The following is an 8614-nucleotide window of genomic DNA, read 5'->3' as shown; positions in this document are numbered from 1 at the left end:
TTGATCTAGATCTCTGTGCATCGCCGTCTCGGTCTCCAGCGAGAGGTTGTCTTCTGGCTTTTTGGCCGGTAGATCCTCGATGCGTCGTTACGTTTCTTAATGATGGCTGGTAACTGCCGCCGCCTGCGAGAGTTTCAGGCAAAATCTGTCAACGCGTCCCCTGTTTTGGTCTAGATCTCTGTTTTTTCCACCGGTGTCCTCCTGTTCTCATGTTTCAATCCAGCTGAGGTGGCCGTCTCCATCCGTCCATCGTCTAATCTATAGGAGTCTTACTTGCACACGTCATACGAGCAATCTCTCATCGGTGGCATCGCTGTGTCGGTCTACGGCGAGAGTCCATTTTCTAGATTTGTTGTGATCGGTAGATCCTCGACGCGTCGATCCGTTTCTTATTGACGTCGAGGTAACTGCCATCTCCGGCAATAGTTTAGTTTAAGATCAAAGCTGTTTTCGTTCTAAATCTCTGGGTTTTTAGCGTGCCCATGTCTCGTCCAATTTAAATCATGGGAGTCGAGTGTCATATCTGTTGTACCGGAGTTATCCTTGCACGTCGTGCGAGCATCTCTCATCGGCGGCACGTCGCTGTTTCCGTCTCCTGCGAGAGGTAATCCCATTTGCCTTCTGCGGTATAGATCTGGAGTCCGTCGATCCGTTTCCGCTCTCCCTGTCAACGACGGCGAGGTTATCGCCGCTGGCAACAGTTACCGGTCAAAGTTCTCCTACGCGTTCTCCGGATCCCTTGTTTCTAACCGTGCTCCTGTACGCGCACGAAGTCGATGGAAGACTTTGGGATCCACGGCAAGTAGGTCGTCCTCGTGAACGGCGATGAGGTTAATTACGGTCGTAAGTGCTAGTTTCTCTACGTTTTCTCTGCGTTTTTTTCTGGATCTAACAGTCTATCCGTTCTATTTTAGTAGAAAATCTTACTCGCATGCCCTGTAGCTACGGCTACATCTTTGAGCCAAACTCCTCTGCAGCGGTGCAGCCGTGACTCTGTTCGCTGGCGGCTAGGCGGATAACGCCGGGCGGGAGGTAATTTCCCTTTACCCTTTTCAAAAAGCTATACTAGTACTGTTTTCTTATCACTCCGCCTTTTCTAGATCTGCCTGCGAAAAACTATCTTCGCCGGTAGCCGGTGGACCATGATGGCGGAAGAACCCATGACGAAATACTTTTGCCTCGTGACCATGGCTATACAGATCTGCACCAGGCGCTCAGAAGCCCTCAAACTAGCTCTGCAACAGAAATCAGAAATCAAACGGGCGTCTGCCTGTATGCAGAACCGTCAGAAAGAAAAGTCTGCAATCGGTACGCTCTCATCAACCCTCTTTGAAATACCAACGTATTTCTCGTGTGACAACAATAAGTGATGATCTTATATCGAGCTTTGTGAATCTCGTCTTTATCATGCCGATGCCTTTCGCTTTTCATCTACACTATATTCCCGCAGTTCTTTATAACACGTTTACGTAAGTCAAAGTTGACTTAAATATCTCGTAAAAAGAGTGTTTGATTATCTTTGTCGACGCCACGGCTTCACTGACGCTTGCCATTTCGCTGACGTTGGTTATATGCAGGGCCGGCTGCTTTTAAGTGGAAGAGCATATCTAGAAGATTTCCTAAAGTTGCTCGTAATCGTAAAAACTGCCGGCATTCCGTAAAAGATAGCAAAAACATGCTCCGGTAAGTACCCTGTGTGGGATTCCCCATCCTAATTATTTTTAGAGAATTTCTCTCCTCATCCTCAAATCTAGCGAACCATCTCCCCTTGCAGCCAAAGAAATTTATAAAATTGTTGTGTCATGCTACCATGAATATTTTGTAGTCCATTTGATCAATTGTCGCATCATTTGTAGTGTGTGTTGTCATATTAGGTCTTTGAGAGAATCAGAAATTTTGAGAACTAGTTCTAGGCAACCTGCTGGAGGAGAGTACCTTTTTTTTTCTCCCCTATGAGAACCCGTTTTATAAAACCTGCTAGAAATGCTAAAAGTTCGCCGCTATCTGCAAAATATCTGAATCTACTTCCTCCTTTTGTTGTTTTTGTTGCTGCTGCTTTCAGTATTCTTTCGGTGTCGATTACTTTCTTTTTAGAAAGAACTACTTCTGTATGATGTATGATGGACGGGTTACTTCACCTGTCATCTGCACCCGGCGGTTGGTCGAGCTCGATGAAATGTACACTGTGAGAGTTGTTGATCTTACTCGGTAAGGATCCGAGCCCTCACTGTGCTAGAATGAAGTGGTCTCGATGTTCTTACAGTTTACACTTAATTTTCTAATTCATATACTCAGCCAGCTCCGCCCTCTTTCCCTCGGAAGATAGATCTGTTAAGCATCTCTTAATGGTGCACGTGACTCTGTGAACCACTCTAAAGTGCACATATATAATTTTTTAGCTGTGCGTGGTCATCAGTCACAAGCTTGCCGGTATGTGCGCTTAACAGGTAATACCCCCTTTGTTTTTGTTTTGATCTTGTAACTTTCAGTTGTTTCTCTTTCTTTCATCCGATCTTCTCTTGTGCAGAATAACGGTAGAGAATAAGCCTGAACAGGCGGCAAACAAGTGTATTGGCCTGTTCTGCAGCTTTGCTATTTCCATTTGGTTGCTGGCTTGCCAGTGAGCATCATTGGCACTCAAGCAATTGTGATGGACCTTCAGCATTGAGTTTACCATCAGCTGCCAGAAAAACAAGTGAAAGGACTGGAACTCATGCCAGGATCTATGGACCCATAAGGTCAGAAGCCAAATCTCTGGGATTTAGAGAAACATATGCTGGTATCTTTATAGTTATAAAGACAGATACAAATCTTCAATGGCACCAAATACTGCTTATCCCGAACAACATTATTAATACATTATGTTATGATTAAAGTCTCGCTGATAGTTCATAGGTGAACAAACATTCAAACATTGGAGTTCCTATGCAGGCATCAAAAGATGCTGAGCTGACCAACCATTACGGCGTGCACCTCTGCAGGTCTTGGCATCGGCATGCCCTTCAGGTCAATTATTTCCTTCTCCTTGCTGATTATGTGCTCAACGGTCCACTTGAGACATTTTGCAGCTACTGCATAACAAAACAATACATTGTAATTCATTTTAACCATTTACCAATTCCTTACTATAGTAAAATGTTGTTTAGAAATAGGTTTGCTTGCATCTTACATCTGAATAACAAATAATAAAACTTGCTATTGTGACAATTTACTTGCCTTCGATGTTACCATAGGAGTCTTTGCTGTGGACTCTCTTCACGATTCTTGCTTTGTTTACCATTTGGTTTAGATAATACTTGGCGTCCTTGAAGAGCGTCTGAAGTTCCAGATTCTTCTGGACCACGTCCTCTGCCCCCACTTAGAGTACCTCTGGTATCTCATACTCCTGATGGATAAAAAGATGAAAATATGACATTGTATAATCGTCAGGTTGATTCAATCTAACAACATTGGAGAGCTCTCAGGCAAGAGGAAATGCTGTTAGTTCGCAAACAGTAATATTTCAGACGAAATGCTGTTAGTTTCTACAACAATTGGAGTGCTGGCTGTTTAATCCAAACGATTAACGCAGGTTGGTCAACTTTTTGAAGATCTGGAATAACTATGTGTCAATACACATTTGGTATTGTGGAATATTTCGTAATGCACTAATTTGGTGTTGTTCTGCATCTTAGTTTGAAAGTAGGAAACATTATCTAGATAAAAATAACAACATGTGAAACAAGTATGGATATTTTATAATGCACTCATTTAGTATTCCTGATATTTATAACAATGAATATCTGTAACATTGAAAAAATATAAAAATATCACATTGTGTAATCGTCAGGTTGATTCAATCTAACGACATTGGAGAGCTCTCAGGCAAGAGGAAATGCTGTTAGTTCGCAAACAGTAATATTTCAGAAAAAATGCTGTTAGTTTCTACCACAATTGGAGCGCTGGCTGTTCAATCCAAACGATTAACGCAGGTTGGTCAACTTTTTGAACATCTGGACTAACTCTGTGTCTATACACATTTGATATTGTGGAATATTTCGTAGTGCACTCATTTGGTGTTGTTCTGCATCTTAGTTTTAAAGTAGAAAACATTATCTACATAAAATTAACAACATGTGGAACAAGCATGGATATTTTATAATGCACTCATTTAGTATTGTTGACATTTGTAACAATGAATATCCGTAATATTGAAAAAAGATAAAAATATGACATTGTGTAATCGTCAGGTTGATTCAAAGTAACGACATTGGAGAGCTCTCAGGCAAGAGGAAGTGCTGTTAGTTCGAAAACAGTAATATTTCAAAGGAAATGCTGTTAGTTTCTACAACAATTGGAGTGCTGGCTGTTTAATCCAAACGATCAACGCAGGTTGGTCAACTTTTTGAAGATCTGGACTAACTCAGTGTCTATACACATTTGGTATTGTGGAATATTTCGTAGTGCACTCATTTTGTGTTGTTCTGCATCTTAGTTTTAAAGTAGAAAACATTATCTACATAAAATTAACAACATGTGGAACAAGCATGGATATTTTATAATGCACTCATTTAGTATTGTTGACATTTGTAACAATGAATATCCGTAACATTGAAAAAAGATGAAAATATGACATTGTGTAATCGTCAGGTTGATTCAAAGTAACGACATTGGAGAGCTCTCAGGCAAGAGGAAATGCTGTTAGTTCGCAAACAGTAATATTCCAGAGGAAATGCTGTTAGTTTCTACCACAATTGGAGTGCTGGCTGTTTAATCTAAACGATTAACGCAAGTTGGTCAACTTTTTGAAGATCTGGACTAACTCGGTGTCTATACACATTTGGTATTGTGGATTATTTCGTAGTGCACTCATTTGGTGTTGTTCTGCATCTTAGTTTTGAAGTAGCAAACATTATCTACATAAAAATAACAACATGTAGAACAAGCATGGATATTTTATAATGCACTCATTCAGTATTGTTGATATTTGTAACAATGAATATCCGTAACATTGAAAAAAGATGAAAATATGACATTGTGTAATCATCAGGTTGATTCAATCTAATGACATTGGAGAGCTCTCAGGCAAGAGGAAATGTTGTTAGTTCGCAAACAGTAATATTTCAGAGGAAATGTTGTTAGTTTCTACCAGAATTGGAGTGCTGGCTGTTTAATCCAAACGATTAACGCACGTTGGTCAACTTTTTGAAGATCTGGACTAACTCAGTGTCTATACACATTTGGTATTGTGAAATATTTCGTAGTGCACTCATTTTGTGTTGTTATGCATCTTAGTTTTAAAGTAGGAAACATTGTCTAGATAAAAATAACAACACGTGGAACAAGAATGGATATTTTATAATGCACTCATTTAGTATTGTTGACATTTGTAACAATGAATATCCGTAACATTGAGAAAAGATGAAAATATGACATTGTGTAATCGTCCGGTTGATTCAATCTAACGAAATTGGAGAGCTCTCCGGAAAGAGGAAATGCTGTTAGTTCGCAAACAGTAATATTTCAGAGGAAATGCTGTTAGTTTCTACCAGAATTGGAGTGCTGGCTGTTTAATCCAAACGAATAACGCACGTTGGTCAACTTTTTGAAGATCTGGACTAACTCAGTGTTTATACACGTTTGGTATATTGGATTATTTCGTAGTGCACTCATTTTGTGTTGTTCTGCATCTTAGTTTTAAAGTAGGAAACATTATCTAGATAAAAATAACAACATGTGGAACAAGAATGGATATTTTATAATGCACTCATTTAGTATTGTTGATATTTGTAACAATGAATATCCGTAACATTGAAAATAGATGAAAATATGACATTGTGTAATCGTCCGGTTGATTCAATCTAACGACATTGGAGAGCTCTCAGGCAAGAGGAAGTGTTGTTAGTTCGCAAACAGTAATATTTCAGAGGAAATGATGTTAGTTTCTACCACAATTGGAGTGCTGGTTGTTTAATTCAAAAGATTAACGCACGTTGGTCAACTTTTTGAAGATCTGGACTAACTCAGTGTCTATACATGTCGTCGCACGGGGCTCCGACACCGGGGGCGTGCTGGCACACCCCCTTTTAGGTTCGGAAGGGGCGTCGAGGATCGCTCCGGCGATCGCCGGCATGGCCGATGGCGTACGCAGTCCAGAGAGGGGTACACCCAAGGTGCATGCAAGCAAAGAACTCATGCACAAAAGATTTTACCCAAGTTCAGGCCACCCGGAGGTGTAAAATCCTACGTCCTGCTTGTCTGAGCTTTTATTTTTTACCGAAACCAAGTGTTTACAAGTTCTTCCTCTAGGGGGTTCCCGGATGGTCTCGCCCCTATTTGGCTAAGTGCTGCTTGCTATTCTCGATCACTGTTAGCAAGAATGCCAATGAGCTGAACCAAGCTAACCAACCTAACGAGAACCCAACCCCCTGACCGTTGGCAGGGGTCCTCCTTTTATGCTTAAGGGGATGCCACAGGTGCCATGGTGCAAGGGCTACAAATGTCGAGCGAGAGGCATCCAACTCTCCCTCGGTGAGCTGGTGGCGCGCATGGACGCCACCTCCGCCGCTAGGGGTCTAGAACTCTAGAGTAGGATTGGATAGCCACTGTTCTTTTGATCGGACGGGTAACAACCCGTCGGTCGGCTCGTTTACTGAGCCGCGCGCCTTACTCCTGGCCCCGGTGGGGCCACGCACCCCACGCCCGCCACACGCCCGCACGGCGCTGTTGACCTGTATTCTGGGCCCCACGCCTGGGGCAGGGGCGTGCGCCCGGGAACCCTCTGCCCCGGTAAGTCGACCCCGGGAAGCGCCCGGGCCCAGCGCGCCCGGGAACCCCTCCCCGGGAAGCAGCTTCCCGGGAGGTGCCCAGGCGGGATTTTCCCCAGAAGCCCCGCAAGCCCCTTCCGGGCAGGTAGCTTGCCGGGTTGCTCATAGACGCTCCCGGGACGAGACCTTCACGGGGACTCGGGAACAAGGCCCACGCGTCGCGCAGCGGTGGTACCCCGGGTGCCACTGGTGCGACAGCAACCCCCGGGCGTGGGCCGGCATCACCTGTTCCCGGATGAGTCTTCTCCCTGGTCGGTTGCCGGGCTACGCCCTTAACCGGCGCGTGGGCCCCGACTAGTCGCAGGCCCGCGTCCGTTCGCTGCCCCGTGTACGGAGCCGTTACAAACGGAGTAGTGGACGCATGATTTCCGCCCTAACTCCCCCCCCCCCCCAAATAGGGAAGTTAAGGCCACTCCGTGCATTACTCCTAATGATCAGGAGTTATCCCCGTGCATCCGTAGGCGTTATAAAGCCCTTACTGTTGCCAAAAGGGGAACAATACTCTGCCCCCATTGCCTTCATCCTCATCCTCTTCTGCATCTTGAGTCCTTGCGCCCCTACCAACCTCCGCCCTCGCTTCCCATGGCGCCTCCCACCACCAGAAAGGGGAAGGAGGTCCAAACCTCGAAGAGGGCCTCAACAAGCAAGAGTGAGGCGGCAACCAAGGCGGCCGCCGCCAAGGATCAGAAGAGGCGGGAGATGCACGCCACAGTCGCCTTCTTCCGCCCCGGCTATAACGGCGAGGCACGGGGGATGCTCCGGGGTGCCGTCACCTCCAGCTTCAACGAGCACGGGGAGACGCAGATCTTCCCGACGGGCGTCGAGCACCAGGACAACGATTTCCGGGTGTTCGCGCGCTTCCTCCTCTACGGCATGGTGTCGTCCTTCTCTCTCTTCCTCCACGCGCTGATGGAGTCCTACCAGCTTCGGGTGGCGCAGCTCCACCGCACGTCGCTGTTCCTCCTCGCCACCTTCCAGTTCCTCTGCGAAGCGTTCATGGGGGTGATGCCGTCGGTGGGGCTCTTCCGCCACTATTTCTATCCGCGCATCGACAACGCGAAGGCGATATCGTCGGGGGTGGTCTTCCGCGCTCTCGACCAGATGAAGTTCGAGTTCATAGTCCGGTCGGGGAAGAAGATTGAAAAAGAATGGCGGGGCGACTGGTGCTGGGTGCGGGTGGAGGACCCCCAGGAGTTCATCCAGCCGCCGACGGAGTTGCCGCTACCCCAGAACGGTTGGCAGGACAGATGCCACCGCGACGCCGACCTTTTCCCCATCGTGGAGAAGATCAAGGCGCTGCGGCTAGCGGGGCTCACCGATGTGGACGTGGCATGCACATTCGTCAATCGGCGCATAGCCCTGCTGCAGCTGTGCTCCCGACCTGCGTGGATGTACACTGGCTCCGGAGACAGGACACGCCTCCAGCGGGACGGCATGGACTTCGAGACCCTCAGGACGTGGGTGAGGGGAATTTCCGGCGAGAGCTTCCAATCAACGGAGTTCCCGCCGGGGCTTTCCACCCTCCATGCCGGCGTCCCAGGGCTCAGCAACATCGTCGGAGCCTTCCCGCCCTGCAACGAGTGGGGGTTGATGGACGACACCCCCACCCGGGTCCCACATGCTCCCCCGCGAGCACCCCGCGAGAAGCAAGTGCTCGAGGAGAGCGAGGGCGGGTCCGAGCCCAGCTGGCCCTCCCTTCAGTCGCTGGACGACGAGGCGGGCTAGGCGGCTGCGCCTCTGAAGGTGGTTGCCGTGGACGACGACGACGACGACGAAAGCAGCGACAGGGCGCCCTTGATCGTGAGGAG

General features: G+C 46.8%; 1 long non-coding RNA gene across 13 annotated transcripts; it reads left to right on the top strand.

Annotated features, from left to right (window-relative positions):
* The first annotated feature begins 324 nt into the window (after nt 1-324).
* Nucleotides 325-5470, top strand: LOC100838134. 13 transcript variants are annotated; one of them, XR_001407614.2, is made up of 12 exons: nt 341-843; nt 915-1032; nt 1101-1308; nt 1578-1683; nt 2063-2208; nt 2296-2447; nt 2528-2738; nt 2932-3006; nt 3290-3571; nt 3830-3971; nt 4230-4371; nt 4630-5025. It is a non-coding gene; the product is annotated as an uncharacterized LOC100838134 (long non-coding RNA). The 13 variants fall into 13 exon arrangements; XR_002962502.1 differs by having other exon boundaries at nt 342-830; nt 918-1032; XR_002962501.1 differs by having other exon boundaries at nt 342-830.
* Nucleotides 5471-8614: the final 3144 nt, after the last annotated feature.

The sequence above is a fragment of the Brachypodium distachyon genome, chromosome 1 (assembly GCF_000005505.3).
Source record: "Brachypodium distachyon strain Bd21 chromosome 1, Brachypodium_distachyon_v3.0, whole genome shotgun sequence".
Taxonomy (NCBI): Eukaryota; Viridiplantae; Streptophyta; class Magnoliopsida; order Poales; family Poaceae; genus Brachypodium; species Brachypodium distachyon.
The sequence above is the reverse complement of the archived record's forward strand: the minus strand, read 5'-3'. Positions and strand labels throughout refer to the sequence as shown.